This window comes from Triturus cristatus, chromosome 2_1 (assembly GCF_964204655.1).
Source record: "Triturus cristatus chromosome 2_1, aTriCri1.1, whole genome shotgun sequence".
In the NCBI taxonomy this organism is placed as follows: Eukaryota; Metazoa; Chordata; class Amphibia; order Caudata; family Salamandridae; genus Triturus; species Triturus cristatus.
In genome coordinates, this window is record NC_140581.1 from 228,391,399 (window position 1) to 228,412,009 (window position 20,611).

Sequence of the window (20,611 nt, forward strand, 5' to 3'; positions counted from 1 at the left end):
TTTTCCTAGTTGAAGTGCTCAATTGGAAGCACAATGATTGTAAGACAATTACTGTTACAGCCCCATTAATTATATAAGACAAATAGTCATGATATCATTGATGCTGTAAAGAGGGTATAATTACAATAAAAATTTTTATTACAGAGCCAATAACTCATTAAAGGAATTAATATAATTGTGATCACCTAATCACAAAAAAAGGCGGCGCAACGGCCCCCTTTTCACTTTCTGGTCCTGACGAAAGCCTCAAGAATACACGAGAAGGCTGAAACATGTTGACCTCATTCACAGTTCTTATTCACTGATGTAATAGACTATTAACTCTGTCTATCATAACATCACTCTTATTTTAATTTCTCACTTCACTCGTATTTTCATTAAAAAAAAAATTCTGCATTTTTTAGAGTGAAGTGGTGAATTTTAACCTCACCACTTATGAGCACTTTGCACATCCCTCTCCATTTTGATATCTGGACGCTACTGTAATATCAGCTGGTCTACCTCCAGGTGGAGGACAGCATCCTAACAAAAAGAAACCCAATGAATGATGCTGTGACAGTACACGAAGGCGGAGAATCAAGACACACCGCCACCGACCTGTGTACTCATATGAGGGTTTTCTTACACAGACTCCAAAGATCTCAGACCCTGATAGCACAGGACAAGTGATCCATTCTCCCAAACTTGATTTTTTGCCCTCTCAATGCAACCTGTTCATAGGGGCAGTACTGGACACTACTGTGTGTCGAGAATTTCCTCCTACTCAAAGAATTCTCGACATTCAGGAAATGATCCCTTTATTCCACAATGGAGCGGTTGTTCCAGTTCTGAAGGTCCTTCGCCTGCTCGGTCTGTTCGCCTCCTGCATTCTGTTGGTCAACCATGCACGCTGGCACATGAGGGCACTCCAGTGGTGCCTCCGCAGGCAGTGGTATCAGCACAACAGAGATCTCAGAGAGTCGATCAGGCTCTCCAGAGAAGCTGCGGTGGATCTATCTTGGTGGAGCGTGGGGGGCAATCTGACTCAAGGAAAGCCCTTTCATCTTCCTCCATCGGTGGCCACAGTGATAACGGATGCCTCCACCCTAGGGTGGGGTGCTCATCTGGGGGATCTGGAGATCAAGGGTCTTTGGTCTCCAGAGGAAAGATTGTCTCATATCAATCTTCTGGAATTGCAGGCGATACGTTTGGCGCTCAAGGCCTTTCTCCCGTCCCTTCGCGGTCAGTCGGTTCAAGTCCTGACAGACAACACTACCGCGATGTGGTATGTCAACAAGCAGGGAGGAGTAGTATTGTACCGTCTCTGCAGATAGGCGTTACGGCTCTGGTCCAGGGCTCAGGATCATCGGATTTGCTTGATGGTGAATCATCTGGCCGGGGTGTTGAACGTACGTGCGGACAGTCTCAGTCGACAGTTCTCCGCCGACCACGAGTGGAGCCTTCATCCGGAGGTAGTTCGTCGCATCTTCCAGACGTGGGGGACTCCTCGGATAGACCTGTTTGCCACTCGCGAGAACGCGCATTGCCCGTCATTCTGCAGTCTCCAGTTTCCGTTGCAGGGGGCATTGGGGGACGCGTTTCAGTTGAGTTGGAGCTCACATCTCCTTTACGCGTTTCCTCCCATACCCTTGATTCCTCTGGTTCTGAGGAAGATTCGCCAAGACCGGGCCCAAGTTATTTTGATCGCCCCGGATTGGCCAAGAAGGGTGTGGTACACAGATCTACTTCACCTTTCATCGCACCCTCCGCTCCGTCTCCCGCTCAGGGCAGACCTCCTCTTGCAGTCAGGGGGACAGGTTCCACACCCCCACCTCCAGAGCCTGCACCTTCATGCCTGGAGATTGAAAGGGGCAACCTGAGTTCTTTCTCTCTCCCGCCTGATGTGGTGGATGTTATTTTATCGACCAGGCGACACTCCACCAAATCCATTTACTCCCATAGGTGGTCTAAGTTTGTTAAATTGTGTGGAGAGAGATCCATTGACCCTTTAAAAGCCCATCTTTCCAATGTGCTTCAGTTTGCTCTTTCCTTGGCTCAGCAGGGCTGTGCTGTGGCCACGGTCAAGGGCTATTTATCAGCCTTATCGGCTTTTCTGTGTCTTCCAGATCAGCCATCTTTATTTAAATCTCCTATTGTATTAAGATTTATTAAAGGTCTTACTAACAGGTTTCCACCTACTCCTTTTGTAATGCCGCAGTGGGCCCTTAATCTTGTTCTAACTTTTTTGAAGGGGTCTCCTTTTGAACCCCTTCATAGTTGTCCTTTGAGGTTGTTGTCTTTTAAGACGGTCTTTCTTGTAGCCATAACCTCGGCAAGGAGGTGAGTGAGCTTCAAGCTCTTAGTTCAAAACCCCCGTTTTTATCCTTACATGCTGAAAGGATGGTTCTTAGGACCAGGGCTGCTTTCCTAGCTAAGGTAGTTACTCCCTTTCATCTGGGGCAGTCCGTTACTCTCCCTGTGTTTTATTCACCTCCTCATCCTTCCAAGGAGGAGGAAAGACTTCACCGATTGGACCCTAAAAGAGCTGTGAGCTTTTATTTGGACCGAACGAAGGACTTTCGTTTGGATGATCAGCTCTTCGTGGGCTATATTGGACAATCTAAAGGTAAATCGGTGCACAAGCGCACTCTGTCCAGATGGATCATCCTAGCCATCAAGATCTGCTACGTCCTTGCTGGTAAGGTTCCTCCTGAGGGTATTAGGGCTCATTCAACTAGAGCCAAATCGTCTACCTCTGCATTAGCCAGGGGTGTTCCGGTGGCAGACATTTGTAAAGCCGCGACTTGGGCCTCCCTCCATACTTTCACAAAGCATTATTGCTTGGACTCTGAAATGAGGAGGGAGGGCCATTTTGCGCGCTCTGTCTTGCAGGACATTTTGGTATAGGAAGTTGGACACCCTCCTCCAGGAGTGGGACTGCTGTGGGAATCTATTCACAAGGTGAGGAATCCACTGGCAGATGTATCCATCAGAAGAACAAGTTACTTACCTTCGGTAACGCTTTTTCTGGTGGATACAGTATCTGCCTGTGGATTCCTCACTGGCCCACCCGCCGCCCCGTTGTCCACATTTGTATACCTTAAAGGATGCCTTGCTTGACATGTTGTTTTACATTGTTTCTTCTTTCAATCTGGTACACTTATAGGAAATGCTTATGTTCTTTAGATTTCCTTTGATACATGTACTATGTATGTTTGTTTGAATATTGTATACTGTGTATACTTTGTATCTGTCGTTGGTCCACCTGTTCGCCTCGGAGGTACGGAAAAAATGGGTGGAACTGGCGTCATCACGCCGACGTGGCTCTCTTAGGGGTCCAGTGACGTCATACGGAGTCGCGAGCGGAGCCGATGTATTATGACGTCCACGTCGGCGTAGAGAGCTGGGGAAAATATTCCGTGGAATTCTGGCGCAGGGGATATTCACAAGGTGAGGAATCCACAGGCAGGTACTGTACCCACCAGAAAAAGCGTTACCGAAGGTAAGCAACTTGTTCAACTCGCACATTGGTACCTGTTAGACCTGGCTTTTTCAGCGGGTTGATCCCCAGACTTTTTGCTTGTTGGCCTCCTGTTTCAGACCTGTTTTTGTTGGTTTTATGACTCCAGGCACTTTGCCACTGCTGATCAGTGCTAAAGTGCATATGCTCTCCCTGTAATTATAGTTATGGATTGGTGTTTCCAATATTGGCTATTTGATTTACTAGTCAGTCCCTAGTACAGTGCACCGTGTATGCCCAGGGCCTGTAATCAAATGCTGCTAGTGGGCTGCAGCACTGATTGTGCCACCCACTGAAGCAGCCTGTAAAATGTAACTCTGGCCTGCCATTGCAAAGCCTGTGGGCAGTCTAGTACTCCCATGTCAACTTTGCATGTGTACCCACTTGCCAGTCCCTAAACCTTCCCTTTTCTACATATTAGTCACCCCTAAAGTAGGCCCACGGTACCCCTGTGGGCAGGGTGCAGTGTATGTGAAAGGTAGGACATGCCCTAGTGTGTGTGGTACGTCCTGATTGCGAATTACTGCCAATTTCGTTTTTCACTATTGCAAGGCTACCTGTTCCCATCTTATAAACATAACTGGCCCTGGGAACAAGGTAAGAAAATAAAGTTGTGTGCCTGAACTCAGAATGTTAAAATGTATCTTTTAGTGTGGGTGATTTTTACATTCTGTTTGAAAATACCACTTTTAAAAAGTAGATATTTTCCTGCCTAACCATCCAGTGTGCCTCTGTTAGGTTTGTGTATTGCATGTGTGGCTTTTGGATGACAGCAGCTGGAGAGGGGAAGTGACTCCAGAGAGCCTGATGGGTCAGGGCTGGACTGAATGGACCTGGGCTGCATTTAGAGTAGGAGGAGGAGATTTCCTTTCACCTGTATGGGCCTGGTCTACCTTCAACAATGCTGTCTCCACCTCCTGCCAGGAAGCTGCACCAGTGAGGACAGAACTGGTTTTGACTGGGTACAGATACTCTCTGCCTTCAGAGAACAAAGGCATTTTGTGTATAAAAAGAGGGGCCCAGACTTTTCGATTACTTATGGAAAATCAAGAGGAACCTTTGCCAAGGAGAAGAGCCGGAGAAGCTGTGGAGGAATACTGCCCCTCTGCTGTTTGCTGTCTGGGGTTGGCCTGCAGTGGCTGCTTGCTGCCACGGAAAGGAGAAAAGGACTTTGCTGTTTGCTTTGTCACCTGCTTGAAAGAATATCTCCAAGGGCTTGAAACTGAGCTTGCCTCCTGTTCTGAAGTCTCAGGGACACAAAGACTTCACCCCCAGTTCCCCTAAATTTCCTTGCTGGGACTTCTAACCTGCAAAGAGGTGCCTGCTGCTCTCTGGACCTCTAGAGACTGTTTTCCGCTGGGAGCTGGAAAAATCACGCAACTTTGAAGAAGCGAGACATATCTGTACCTGTTTCCGACGCATCGCCGAAGAAACTGTTGCTGCGCCTGTCGTGGCTCGAGAAATCGCCGTATCGAGTGCACCGATCTCCGAAGTCCCAGATCATCTCACCGAGTCTGACACAAGGCCTGCTGTGCAGCTGCATGAGTTCAAACATCATCCCGGAATGTCGTAAGGCGCCAAGTCTGTTGCATCGTTGGGGGACAAAGTAAGAAACCGATGCATCACCTCCCCACGCAGTAAGAAACTGACGCATCACCTCCTCTCAGGTAAGGAATCTACGCATCACCTCCCCCGAAGCAAGGAACCGACGCATCACCTTCCCTGAGTGTAAGGAACCGACGCATCACCTTCCCTGCAGCCAGTTTTGTTTGTTTGCATGGCGCATCCCAGGTACTTTGTGAGAAAAGTGTTGCATCTGCAATTTGCTTTGAACTGAACTATTTCTACCATCTGAAAGTCATATTTTTATTACTGCAGTGTGGATTTTGATGTTTGGTCTTGTTTTGGTTTAGATAAATATTCATTATTTTTCTAAATTGGTGTGGTGTCCATTTGTAGTGTTTTCACTGTATTACTGTATGTGTTCACAAATGCTTTACACACTGCCTCTGAGATAAGCCTGTCTGCTCATGCCAAGCTACCAAGGGGGTGAGCAGGGGTTATTTTAGAAGTTTATCCCCCTTACCCTTACTATAAGCAAGGGTCCCTATTTGGACAAAGGTACCTATCCCTGCCAACTAGAGACCCCCATTTCTAACAGAACCTTTTGTAGCTTTCCTTTTATCCAAATAATTATCCTTGGCAACTCTCCTTTCTTCCTCCTTCTGCCTCTCAGTAAGCATTTTGCTCCCTGATGCGCCAAAATTGCATGCACAGGTATAACTTTTTACTTGCTATAAGAAATGCATTATAAGCTTGCATTAGGTTGCTGGTCCTGAACGTTTTACTAAAATATGGGTTAATGTTTTCTCTTACCTATTCAGCGCTTTGTCAAAGTCACTCCATTCACCTTTTACTGCGTTGAAATCAATCTGGGTAAAGTTCTAACAATTTGTTGGCCTTTTAACCTTAATCAATGTAAAATATTGTGTTTGCTGTGCTCCAGTGGTATTTTACTGACCTCATCAGCCGATAAAAATGTCTCTATCCAGCACAGTGCAAGAGGACCACAATTGCACTGTAAAACAGATTGTAATGGCTAAAATTGCATAATGAATATAAGATGGATTCACAACTCAATAACAACCCCCTTAGGACAATTCAGCAGATACAATTAAGAGATAATAAAATATAGTTGAATGGGCTTCTTATGGTTTGACAAGAGGTTTCTTGTACAGCTTAATAAAGAAAATTGTTAGCATATCATAGACAAGCATTTACAATGCAATGGTCTCGGCATTGGTAAAGTTAGAGCTATTGGCATTGCTCATGACATTATTTTTGTTTATGTTTTTGTTTTTAAAACATTTAAAGAAACGGCATTGTTATTTACAATGTCAATAGCTTAATCACTCTCAAATGCGAGGCCTATTGCATTTGCTCCCACACACAGAGCCACCTACACACACACTGATTAAGCTATTGACATTGTAAATAACAATGCCGTTTCTTTACATGTTTTAAAAACAAAAACATAAACAAAAAAAATGTCATGAGCAATGCCAATAGCTCTAACTTTAACAATGCCGAGACCGTTGCATTGTAAATGCTTGTTCGCTAGCCGAGACATAAAAACTAAATAAAACATGTTCCGCAGAGGAAAATACAAGCAGCCTTCATTTTGTGTTCAGGCAGTGTTCTTGAGTGTGTACAGTTTTCCCCTTTCAGATGGTTGTGAAATCTATGATGGGGTTTAGTGGATATGTCACCTGTAGGATTAAGAAGACCTGTGTTGTTATCCTGGATGTCCTCACTTGACCGGATTGTGGAATCCTACGCATGACTAACCCATCCTGTTACTACGGTGGTGCTGTATTGGAATCACAACCCTTCCTGTTGCCCCGTGTGCAGCGCCTCTTCTGTGTTCCGGTCTTGGCACAGACATGCCTCTCGTAATAAATCACTCATGCATACATCAGTGTGCTCCTCGCAGATGCATTCTCTCAATTATTTACATTTTCACCTACCACTTGCTCTGTGATTTATCCTGGGGGTGTATCCATCCCTCCATACGTGATTAACATAATTCCGAACGAGAACCCATTAGTCACATCACACAAAATCACCATTTCACCTTCCACAATAAACACCCTCCCAGTCTGCAGGCAATAATAAAAGAACCAGATCTTCTTGTCCTATCCTGGAGTTGCTGACAGATGGAGAGTTCATTGGGGTGTAGCTTGAGTCATGGGTGCCCCGAGCAGCGATGGTGCCTGGAAGCTCCTTGTCTGCTCTTGCTGTGAGGTTTTGGTGGGTTAGGCGCTGGCTGGAGGTAGGGCTGGCATGATGGTGGTTCAATCCTTCTGGCCCTACCCCAAAGTTGCCCACAGATGGACAGTTCATCAGGATGTGGCTGGGGACAGTTAGAGGTGCCCCTAGCAGGGATGCAGCCCAGGAAGTTCTCATAGCTTTCACTTGTGAATAATTGATGCTATGTTGCCTTATGATATGCTATTTAAAGAATGTTGTCAGGTATCTGAGCCTGCCTTGAGGGGATGTAATTATAATTCTTACAAAGTCTCACAATCTTCTGCCATTAAGAAGTCTGTAAAGAAAGAATGCGTAAACTTTAACATATCTGGTGTTTGGATATAAAGTAAAGAAAGCTATGTCCTACAATGAATACCAACAGACTGTGGTCTTTCGTCTGTGCCCACAACAACCCAAGAAGGGGTGAGGTGGAACAGCCTCTAGGAAACACATTTTTTCCTACAAAAGGTACCTCTGAAAGGCTATTAGGACTGGAGAGTGTCAGTTCCTAGTCAGGAACCTTTCTGGTAGGGGGTGTTTGCAAAGGATTCATCATTGGGAAGGGTCAGTTTGAATATTGACTGCTAGGTGAGGGATACAGTTCGACAATGTTTATTCAGTCCATGAAGAGGCTGGTGGTTCTGGACATCTCCAAAGAAGCAGGCACTGCCAGAAGAGACTAGGGATTGCTCAGGTATAGAGTAATAATCACACCATGTGACATGTGTGCAGATTATTTGTGTAGGTAAACAAGGCTGCTGCCTTTAAACACAACTATGAGCTCTCTTGCTGGCATGCGGGGTTTCGTGAATGCTCACTCTCTCCACCCACCACTGGTCCCATCACACACTAGGCAGGGGAGCTGCAAGGGCCGCTGCTCCCAAATCAGTGGACTCCCAACTCGAGAAAACAACTGCCTTTCACATTTTCCAGTTTCGACACTGTACGTTTTATGGCAATATAGGGGCTTTTAGGGCTGTTCCAAGTGAACAGTTTTCAGACTATTTGGGTTCAAAATTAGTAAAAGGGGTATTATTAACCAATCAGGGCGATTTCAGTGGTAGTTGGCCTTTCCCCGGAAACTGCAACCTACATGTCACGGAGGGCACCGTCTGGTGCTTCGTTTAAATTCATGAATTGATGGCCTTTGCACTTTACTAACAGAAACTGGTGTTATCTAAACAGTGGTCTAAACTAAAACCATGTGGAATTGGGGCAAAAGAGAGAGGCAGGGGTAGGAGGGGGAAGTAAAAGAGAGATGGGAATAAAAGGACAAAGAGAGAAAAGTGGAGAGAGAAATGGGTATGGAGTAAGAAAGAGAGTAGAAGAGAAAGAGAGAAAAGTGTACAGTCCAAATGTCTCTCCATAGGCCATACAATCTGGCATGGCTAATCTTAAATGTAAGTTTCTCCCTTATTGTGCACTACATCCCAAGACAGACCTGAAATTCTGTATCTCCAGAATGAAGAAAGAGTGGACAGGGAGACGCACCTTTTCCTGTCTAGTGCTAAGACAGGAGACCTGTCAGAAGAAATCTAATGACCCCCTATATGTCTTGTAGAGGGCTACAGTAATTTATTTATTCCGATTAAGCTTTGGTGAAATCTTAATATCGCCCTCGCCTGGCATGTCAGTGCCATGAAACCTTCCTGATGACAAGAACTATATAAATAAATATTTAAAAAAGAGAAGGGGAAGACGAGCATCAGAAGAGACGGCAAATATTGTACAGTACTACACCATTTATCTAGCGCTTGTGGGGCACTGAAGCGCTTGCCTAGGTGGGCAGCCAGCTACACCATGTCGGGTATGCGACTGGAAGGCTGTGGTCTTTGTTTTGGGATCCTTTGTGGTGTGTATGATCACCGACATGGTTATATGGTGTTCTGGGGCGCAGTGCGGAGCAGTGTGCTGGATGACGAGGTGTGAGAGACAGGAGCACAGTTCATGGGTTTCAGTAAGTGGCAGCTTTAAGCTGAGAAACACAGAAAAGACGATCTGAAGAAGGCGAAAGGAAGACACAAAGCAAGAGACGGAAAGAGAGCGTTGTGAACATGGAGAGGGAAGCGAACGAGCACAAAGGGAACGGGGAGAGAGGCAGGGAAAGAAAGTGAAATAGGAGAAGACGAGTAAAGAGAGCGAAAAGCCGAGAGAGGTGAAGAGTGAAGCGCAGAAATATAGGAAGGAGAGTGAGAGTCAAAAAAGAGAAGCAAGAGAAGGCGGGGCAAGGGAGAGAAGAGGACGAGAGCGAGAAAGGTGAAAGTAAATGAGAGAGAGCACTAGAGTGAAAGAGAATTAGGAGAGGACTAAAAAGAAAGAGAGGGGTGGAAAAGAAACATCTCAAAGAATCCCAGCAATATAGGAGATATGCGCGGAAGCAGAGAGAGACGAGGAAGCAGGAGAGACATAGACGCAAAGGTATAGAAAGGAGGAAAGACAGAAACAAAGGTATAGAAAGGAGGACAAACAGACACAAAGTTGCAAAGACGAGGAAGGACAGACACAAAGATATAGAAATGAGGAAAGACATGGACACAAAGGTATAGGAAGGAGGAAAGACAAAGGTATAGAGACGAGGAAAGACCGAGGCACAAAGGTAGGAGAGGACGTGGAGAAAGATCGGCCTGGGAGACAAGGGGGGAGAGGAGAGGGGGGTATCGGAGCAGTAAATCTCTTAGCCTCTGACATTGTCTCTCAAGGATTAAGTGATCCATACGCACTGCACTGGCGCTGCCTTAAACACTTTATGCTATGGCAATAAAGCAATGTTGTGTCGAGGAGTGGATGGAGGTAAGGGAGTGGAAAGAGAGAGAGAGAGAGAGAGAGAGAGAGAGAGAGAGAGAGAGAGAGAGAGAGAGAGAGAGAGAGAGAGAGAGAGAGAGAGAGAGAGAGAGAGAGAGAGAGAAGGAAGGGCGGCGGCTGAGTGACAATGTGATAAGGGTGGAAGAGGTGAGACATGAGATAGATACAAAGCGATTAGAAGGGTAGCAAAGAGAGAGGACATAGGAGAAAACAATCGGAGGAAGGCATTTCCAGTTCTATGCACATGGAGGAAACAAGGAGACAGAGGAAGAAAAAGAGAGGCGGCGAGGCAGAACAGACAAGTACTGACACTGGAATATGCCGTTCGCCGACAACTTTACATCTTAAAAGAAACAGTGCATTACGTAGTGCCCAATTATGAACTCTCGCGGGATTCCTTACAGCGGGTAACTCTCGGCCACTGACGTAAGGCGGACAATGCAGAAATCATCCGAGTGAGGCGGACGCGTCCTTCCGGGCCAGGAGCATGCAAGCCGGCGCACAGGAACCCCTTGGCGGACGGAATTACAATTTCAACCGGAGCTTTCCTGAAAAACATATTATTTCTCTTGCTTTAATGAACCCGGTGGGATGATAGCAAGAGGAGCGCGTCATTCCGATTGATTTATTAACAGGCCGACCTCACAGAAAAGTAAACAAAGAAGCACACCGAAGCACACCACCGCCTTTCTCCGAGGCAGAGCAGAAATGCCTCGGAGAAAGGCAGCGTCGTTTTCGGATTCGGGGGTGTGTTTTGCTGTTGTCTCCTCCTTGAGACTTCTCGCAAAAAACACGCCCCCCGATCCGAAAAGGACGGGGCCTAATCTGAATGACTGACCTCTTCTCCAATGGCTGGCCAGCATTCAAGAGGCCAGCCAATGGAGAACAGGGGAGAAGAGGGGCGGGTTCAAGCCCCTCTTCTCCAAGTCATTAAATCTCGGAGCGAGACTGCGCAAGCGCAGCCTTCGCAGCCGAGACCTAAAAAAGGAGTGCTGGAAAGACTCACTGTAGTCTCATAGATACATAGTAAGGTTTATTTTTTTGAATTGATCAGAAGAGTGATTGCAACCATCATGTGCATCACAGACCCAGTTTGCAGTTAAGAAGTATACAGTAAAAGTAAGGCAGATGAAGGTAGAGCACACTGATTATAACATGTTCACTTTGAAGTGCACATATGCATCGAAAAAAACAATGTGTTAAAATTCAGTTAGAAGTGTGCGTGTGCATCGCAGAAGTAGCTATTCACTTTGAAAAATGTGTGTAAATGTAATTGTATTTATATAGCGCATACTACCTATAACGAATCGGTGAAGCCCGCTACTCTGTAACCCATAGGATTAGTGCTGGATTAGTTTAGAGAAATATGAGTTGCTAATTCGAGCAGTGGACATGTGAGTCTCTTAGTTTGATTGAATAGATTAAAGGAGGGAATGGTCTAGAAAGTGTTATTTGGGAGATCGCAGTAGTAAGATGAGTTTTGGGATGAGTCAAAAGAGAGATAGAGGACGGAAGAGTCAAGAAAGGGTTATTAGGGAGATCATAGTAGTAGAATGAGGTTTTGGATGAGTGAGAGAGTGGAGGTAGAGAATGTATTGAGAGAGGGACAGGAAGAGACATAAAGTAGTGAATTGGAGGGAGTTGAAGTGTTTTTTCTACAGTAGGAGTAAAGTAAGAAATATATAGATACATACCTACATAGAAAGTACACATGTATATGGAAGATATAAACATGTATTATATAGAGTTCCATATGTGCATGTATGGATAGATAGTTAAAAACTCAAACTTTCAAATGTTGCTGTACGTAAAGCTAATTTATATAATTTAAAAAATATATATATATTTATTTTTATATTTCCTCACTATTGCAGTAGTGAAGCACTTATAGATACAATTATTATGATCATATTTACATATTATGATAGATAAATAAAATACAACAGAGACCATAAGCATCTAATCTAATAACTAATATGAACACTTTGCAGTGATCTATATACATGATCAGCATAAGATAATGTGTATATATATATTTATATATATATTATTTTTTATCCATAAGCAATATATACATTTGTAAAGCAGAACTAAAGAATATCTGTATATTTCTAAACAATAAGCAATATATATATATATATATATATATTTTTTACAAAGATATGCACATATCTAAATCCATACATATAATCAAATTATACATGTTTACATGCACAGGCATAGGCTCTACATTTGTGTTTGAATATAGCGTTTATGTAGGAAAGAGCCAACTCTGAGTAATCTTCTGAAGATAAGATAGTTTTCCATGGATCTTCTGTTTGGGGTAATGAATTCCATAGTTTGGCTGCTTGAACAGAGAAAGATGTACCACCCATGATTTTTTTCTTGTATGCTGGGGTTTTGAGGAGAGGTGCCAATCTGGAGCGGAAGTTCCTTTGTTGTATGTATTTGGTGTTTTTTTCCTGATGAAAAGTGGTCCTGTTCCATGTATTGCTTTGTGGGTGATACAGAGAAGCGTGACAGTGGATCTCCTGGCAACTGGTAACCAATGTAGGGCCCCTCAAGGCAGGGGAGATGTGGGCTTGTGGCTTTACATGATGGTGTAGTCTGGCGGTAGAGTTCTGAACCCATTGTAGTCTTTTCATAGTTGCTAAAGATAATCTATGGTGATTGAATGCTGTATTGCTACGTCAATTGCACTTATAAGTGCATGCGTGAGTTCTTGTATATGCTTTCCTTTGATTAAACATTTTTGGTTTGGGTGTACTACCAAGCCTGCAATCTTTCCTAATCTTTTCGCTAAAATTTGAGTATAGACCTTGTAGTCTGCATTTAAAAGTCTATAGGACTTGCATTTCGTAGAGTCCTTCCCTGGTTTTAGTAAGACGCTAATGATTGCATCATTCCAGGAGGATGGAAGATCTCTTTTCCCTATAAAAACTTCATTGAGTAGTTCTGTCAAAGGGGTGGCCAGTGCTTCGCGCAGCTTTATATACAGCTAATTTGGGAGTGCGTCAGGGCCTGCCGCCTTGCTTTTTTTTTTGTCCTTTCAATGCTTCCAATACTTCCTCTCTGCTAATATTTTGGGTAAGCTCTGCTCTTTGTTCCTGTGATGCTGTTGGTAATGTTATCTCCTCCAGGACTGAATTTATCTGTTCTTCCGTGGCTACGGTTCCTTCAGAGTACAAATTATTAAAAGATTTTACAAACTCTTTCCTGATTTCATTTTCTTCCGTGGTATACCTTTGGTCTTCTTTTTGTATTTTTACTATCCTGTTATGTGTTGCATCTGTTTTCAGTTTCCAAGCTAATAGTTTCCCACATCCTTTGCCGTATTCATAGTGTGATATCTTGCTAGCCTTCCATCTGTCCCTTACTCAATTTTAACCCTGGACGCTGCTAAAGCTGGCCTTTTTTAAACGCAACTCTTGCCAAATTCGACTTGGGTGACACCTTTCAGAGTGCAATTAAACAGATCTATAAAGACCCCTCAGCCAAGGTTCTAGTGAACCACATTTTAACAGATAAAATAATGCTAAAAAGGGGTATCAAGGCAAGGATGCCCGCTATCCCCACCACTTTTCGATCTGTATATCGAGCCACTAGTGTGCCTTATAAGGGAAGAGGAAGATATAATACCATTCAAATATCAGGGATGGGAGAAAAAGGTTGCACTGTTTGCGGACGACCTGATGGTATGTACCAGCAATCTAGCGGTTTCTCTCCCAAAAATTGAAGAAATCTTGGAAATATATGGAAATGTATCAGGGTACCAAGCAAACCAATCAAAGACGGAAATCCTAGAATGGAACAACGACTCTCAGGACTCAAGAGTAAAGGATAAAATAAAATGTCTTGGTATAGACCTCACAACAGACATAGAGGCAATAGCAAGCCTGAACTTCGAGAGGATTTACAAAGAAGTTAAGAAAATACTAAAAGAGTGGGGGGGTCTACCGCTAACCTTTATGGGAAGATCAAACATAATTAGAATGGCAATACTCACAAAATCGACATATTTCGTTCAGTACCATCCCATTGGAATTTAGAATAGACTAGATAAAAAAAACTGCAAGGAGAATTAAGTAGTTTTATCTGGGCCGCTAAAGGGGCAAGGATAGCCTGGAAGAAGATAAGGAGGAATAAGACACAAGGAGGGATTGCCAGTCCAGATATCCTACAATATTGTAGAGCGTTCCAATTTAAAAACATCAGGAAATTGCTAGGGAGCTTTGACCTATACCCTGAATACTTGCAGGCTGTAGCTAACAAGGAAGGAAGACACTATTTATACAAATTTGGTCACCCCAAATATTAAAAAAATAAATAAAACTAAAGACTCTGAATGCGGCAGCTAAACTCTGGTGCCAAATAAGAATAACACTCAAAATACCATACTATAGCAGATATGCACCCATCTGGGACTCCCCAGGAACCCCGGAATGTCTAAAAGACAGGATAGCAAATCCCCTGAGGGAAAACAACATTACAAGATGGGGAGAGCTAGTGGTACAAACTCTATCATAGAATGGGAAGTCCTGAATGAACTGACAAAGGGCACAATCTCAAGATTCAAGTACTATCAATTAACTAGCTGGATCAAAAATCTGAAAGATAGCCAAGATGGAAATGGAATAGTAGAGGAAATACTACATGGGAACGAGATCAGCAAAAAAGAAATATCATACTGGTACAAAAGGGGAGGAAGACTACAAAATTCCAGGCGAGATTTGGGGAAGAGTACTGCCGGAGCTGGAAATCCAACATGAATGGCAAGTATCTATGGCTACTTGTTGGAAAATTGTGAATCCACAAAGGGGGAGAAGCTGCCCTAAGTGCAGAGAAGTGGGTGCAGATGACCTACATATGTTTCGGCAGTGTCCCCAACTCGAGGAATTTTGGAAGGAGACGGGTAAGATCTTGACCAAATTGTTGAGATGACAGGTGGAGGTGAGTATAAATTTGTCTATTTTTGGGAAAACCCAGCACAAATTAGCAACACCCAAGTTGAGTAAAGATCAGGAAAATATTCTCTATACTGATACTTTTAGCAAGAAGGGAAATATGTATCAAGTTGGTGCAAAGTATACCTCCAACACATAAAGAGTGGCTAACTTCCGTATAAAGAATAAATAAATTAGATAGGAGTGGAAACACTGGAAAGAGATATAAATTTTGGAGTATCTGGGAAAATCACAATCTTAGAAATTAAAGAAGGGGAAATGTATGATATGGTCCTATGATTAAGCAACGCAATAAAAGCTTTCAAGTGGGAACTTGAAGGAGTAGTCAGAGTGACTAGCTCAACCCAGAACCGATTTGTGCTGGAAGCAGACAAAAAGGGGCTCAAGAACAAAGGGGGAAAAGAAATTCTCCACGCACATGCAGCGTTTACCCAGGAGAAACCCCGGAAGGCCGTAATAGAAAGGGAAATGGGCCCCCGACACCTCCAACTCCAAAATATTGCTAAATGAGGGCAAAAAAAAAAGATGATCCATGGTAGAGGCCACTGGTGTAATCAACGTTCAACATTACAAGAGAGATAGTGGCTTGGAACTTGTGTGGTAGGCCTAGGTGGGGAAGAAGCATCACAGGGTTTTCATACTAACAAAGCTTGATCTTGCTAACTTGTCCACTTGGGCATTCATTGAAAATTTGGAGACCATAGTAATGCCAAGGTTTCTTACTTCCTTAGATGCTTTAGGAGGTGGTCAGGCCAGGCGCAGAGTGGGCCATCATTTTTCCAATCGCCACATGTGAGTATTTCAGCTTTGGACGCATTCAATTTGAGATGGCTCCATCTGATCCACTTGTCAATTAAGTTTGCGCAAGATGCAGACCATAATGCCGCTCTAATTTTATTAGACCTCTCTGTGGCCTTTGCCACGATTTCACACACAATCATGTTACGCCGACTCATTCACATTGGGGTGGAAAGGAAGGCCTGGCTTAGTTCCTTTCTGGAGGACAGGAAGCAAGCGATCTAGCTCAAACCCAACTTCTTGGAAAGTAAAAATGCTTAAGCACGGAGTGCCTCCGGGTTCGGCCTTGAGCCCCACACATTTTAATGTATAAATGACACCACTGGCTTACCTAATTTAGTACTTCAACTTTCAGGTCGTCTCCTATGTTGATGACATGGAACTCCTGCTGACCTATAACAACCATGAGGCAGAAGCCAAAGTCAAATTTGCAGCATGTATGACAGCTGTGATGACTTGGTTTAAGGCCAATCCCTGCAATGCAACCCTGATATAATGAAGGTTCTGCTATTTGTTCTGCTTTGGGGAACAACCCACTACCCGGCTGGTCAGGGGCCTGGCTGGCCAACTGCACTCCACCTCCCACCCCGACTGCACTGGCTAGAAACCTAGGTGTTCTCATTGTCTCAAATCTATCCCTCAAACCCCAGATCTCTGCTGTGGCTACAACCACCTGCTGGATCCTTAGGATGCTAAGGAAGTTCCTCCAACTGCTGCCATGGGAAGCCCAGAATACTGGGGTGCAGGCCTTGATCCTGTCTAGACTTGACTATGTCAACATCCTCTATCTGGGTATCCCATATTACCTTATGCAGAGACTATAAAAGGTTCAAAACATGGCAGTTCATCTGCTGTTCAATCATCCTAGACATTCCTCAAGCTCCCTACACCGAAGCCAGCTACCCTGCCTCCCAGTGAATTCAAGAGTCTCCTTTAAAGCAATGACAATTGCACTCTCAGCCTTTTATAAGACCGGCCCAAGTTACCTTCTTAATAAGATGACCCCCTACCTCCCCAAAAGAGCTTTACGTTCACAGCCGACCCATTTACTAGCCATTCCATTTACCAATAGAAAGAAAAGGGCCGGTATGCCTGCTCGGTGATGGCAGCTAAACTCTGGAATGAGCTTCCCTTGGCCTTAGATACATTCCGGATAAAATATTATTCCGCAAACAATTGCAAACCCACCTGTTGAAGGGATAAGATGCCTCCAAACCTCCCTGCTGGCTCTGCCTAGTGCTGGGCCACTCTTGTAGTATCCGTGCACTCTACAAATCCTTTAATTTATTCATTCTTTCATTTATCAATGGCTCTGGGCAACTGAAGATTTTTGAGTTTCCAATGTCTTTGAGGCTTTCCAGTTTAAGAAGAATTTGTGTGTCATATGCATAGTTATAGCATGGGACCTGAAATTCATTGATCGTTGTTGGTAATGACTTCATGTAGATTTTGAAAATCATGGGTGAGATGATAGAGCCTTACGGGATCCCAGCTTTTGCGAAGTATGATTTGGATGAAAAAGAGGGAGTATGGATGACATTTGTTCTGCTTTGAAGGTTAGATGTGATGCTGTCGAGAGCATTCCCCCCCTAAGTGGGCTGTGTTGAAGACAGCTGAAAGGTCCAGAAGACGTGCAGTGACCCGGTTCCATTCATCTGTGTTTTTAAGGTCATCCCAAATGGTGCTGAGGGCAGACTCTGTACTTCTTCCTGGACAGAATCCTGTTTAGAAGTCGGAAAGTATGGAGCTATTTTCAATGAATTGTGACATCTGGGCGGATGCTGCTCTTTGTGCATTGCAATAGTGTCTGAGATGGCTACTAGAGCTCATTGCAAACGTCCAATGGATTAAACCAAAATGGCCATCAATATGCAAGAGACGTGTGAAATGCTGTGAAGATAGGAAATTGCTGAGTGAAATGCCCCAGCGTTGGACTGGTCTGGCAGGCAATTTGGCACTGCTAGATGGACCAGATTGGGTGGCCCAGTGTGTGGGCTTGTTTTTGGTCCTGCCACGATTCACAGTGACCAAAACACAGAAAAACAGACTGCCTGACATGCCAATCCAACACTGAAATGCACAACAGTATATGCATAAGTAGGTAGAGAACAATCACAAAGAAAGCCGGACACAACTGTTGGTGTAATAGTAATAGAACGACAAATTCTCCCTTGTTTGGATGTAGCATCAAGTTGTGAAGTGTGTGTCCATTCGTAGTAAAGACTGTAGGAACAACATGTCAGCACAAGCCAGTGCAGCTGAAGGCTAGAGAAGCAGTCGTGATGTGGTGGGTTGTGAATTCACGATTAGTTCAATTGGAATTTCCTCCGGTGCACACAAGATGAAAATGGTTGTCTGGGGGAGGCCGCACCAGTAGGGCAGCAGTTGGTGCATTGCCCCTGTTAACAAGTTGAGCCCAAAAGTAGAGAGAAGGCAAGATATAAGCACAAAGCACTACACAACAGAAATCCTGCCTCATTGACATGTCCTTTGGTACTGGGCCCAGCTGTCACCAGTGGAATGTTCCAACCACAGCATTCTAAGGGACGAATGTGCAGGAACATTTCAAGCTGAGCACTGGAAACAGAAGAAAGACTAAACCTAACCTAACCTAACCTAACTGTTATTTGAGAGATTCTGCCTTGTCACCAATAACTGGGATTTCTACCTCTATTCAGTTCAAGGACTTTCTCCCTAACAGAACTAAGAATTAAATTGGGGCCTTTTCCCCTCCCAGTACACAGCTGCCTCTTTCCGGGTCCCACGTGACGCTCCCATCTAACCTGCACTGTTTTACAAATTAGAACAGTTCATCCTGAGCATTCAGTCTTATGCTTACAACAGTCACATATTTGAGATGACTGAGGACCTCTAGGCTTTCTAATGTTTGTAAAGGTCCATTTTCTTTATTTATGACTGGGTGAGCACCAGTATTCTCCAAATTAGAAGTGGCAACACCAAAGTCATCAGTGTGGCTGTGGAAACAAAGATACATACAGGGAGTGTCTCCCTCCCTGCCCTTTGACCTACAGTTTCCTAATTTCTTAAAGGTAAAAGCCTTGACATGATCCTTGATGCCCAAATGTCCCTAGCCTCCCATGTAAGTGCTGTTACTGACAGCTGTTTGTTTCAGCATCTGCTCCTCTCCTCCAATGGCGTCTTGCGAACTGCCGTTAACCCTGGAATGCTTGAATCAATCTCAGCTACTGGTAATTATCGGGACCCCATCCCAGTGCATTGTTATTTCGTACACCACGCCTCCTCAGTTTGGACCCAGCCATATGCAAATCAGCCACGACCCTGCTCCAATGGGAGCTGTGTAACTCGAACTGCCTGGCCAGGTCCTCCCTGAACTGGATCACCAGCAACCTAGGACCAGTTTCGCCTTAGTTCAGCTTCATCAGCAAGGAATAGCTAAGTTCTACTGGCACAATCTGCACAGGATTCAAATCTTCGCGTGCCCTTCCCACTTGGGGTGAAACACTAAAGTACACAAAAAGTGATGGTTGGAATGCTCGAATGAATCTCAGCCACTGGTAATTACGCATCCCAGTCCATCGTTGTTTTGCACTCCATGTCACATTAGTTCCGACCCAGCCATTGACCCTGCTTGATTGGGACTTGGCCTCCATTAATACAATCACTTGTCTATGGCTCCCTTTATATTGCGCAGACCTTACCTGACAACAGGACCTTCTGCTCCGGACCTTGTCGCACTGCAACCTGGCCACCAGGAAACTCCCTTGAGCAATTGGGGCGCAGCTCTCACCAGCATGAGAGCAGTGCCCTGATTGGAGAGATCGGCCTGTCTCTGTGCTCCACAACGCGATGGAGGCCTGCAGGTGCTCTAACCCAACTGTCTTAAGACAGCTGGGTTATGGGTTTCAAAGCGTGCATGTCTGACTGGCTGTCGCGAGACAGCTGGGTTAGAGGTTTCAAAGCGTGCATGTCTGACTGGCTGTCGCAAGACAACTGAGTTAGAGGTTTCAAAGCGTGCATGTCTGACTGCCTGTCGCAAGACAGCTGGGTTAGAGGTTTCAAAGCGTGCATGTCTGACTGCCCGTCGCAAGACAGCTGGGTTAGAAGTTTCAAAGCGTGCATGTCCGACTGCCCGTCGCAAGACAGCTGGGTTAGAGGTTTCAAAGCGTGCATGTCTGACTGGCCGTCGCAAGACAGCTGGGTTAGAGGTTTCAAAGCGTGCATGTCTGACTGGCCGTCGCAAGACAGCTGGGTTAGAGGTTTCAAAGCGTGCATGTCTGACTGGCCGTCGCAAGACAGCTGGGTTAGAGGTTTCAAAGCGTGCATGTCTGACTGGCCGTCGCAAGACAACCAGCCAAAAAGACATGCACACTAAAGTGCACATGCAAACTCCCAGTCCCTGCTGCTGTCATTCAGCAGCGGCGCTGCCCCGTCCCGACACTCGTTCACAACGGGATGATGTTAGGAAGAAAAATAAAATGGTAATTATGAATTACCATTTGATTTTCATCCTGTTTGTATTTAAGTGGAGCGATCCGCTTCAACAGCCTCTGTCAAGGCTGCCCGGGGGGTTGCGCAGCGGCCCCTCAATAGGGCGGCCGCCTTAGTGGCACAGGAAGGTACTGGAATCGTCAGTCTAGTTCCCTGGGCCAGGTCCAGGGAAGACGTCCGGCCGACCCCATTTCCGGGGAGGGGAGGAGACAGGGGTACTTAGGCTGTCCCCCGCCCATCTTTCAGCCTCTTGTCCCTCGCTGTCTCG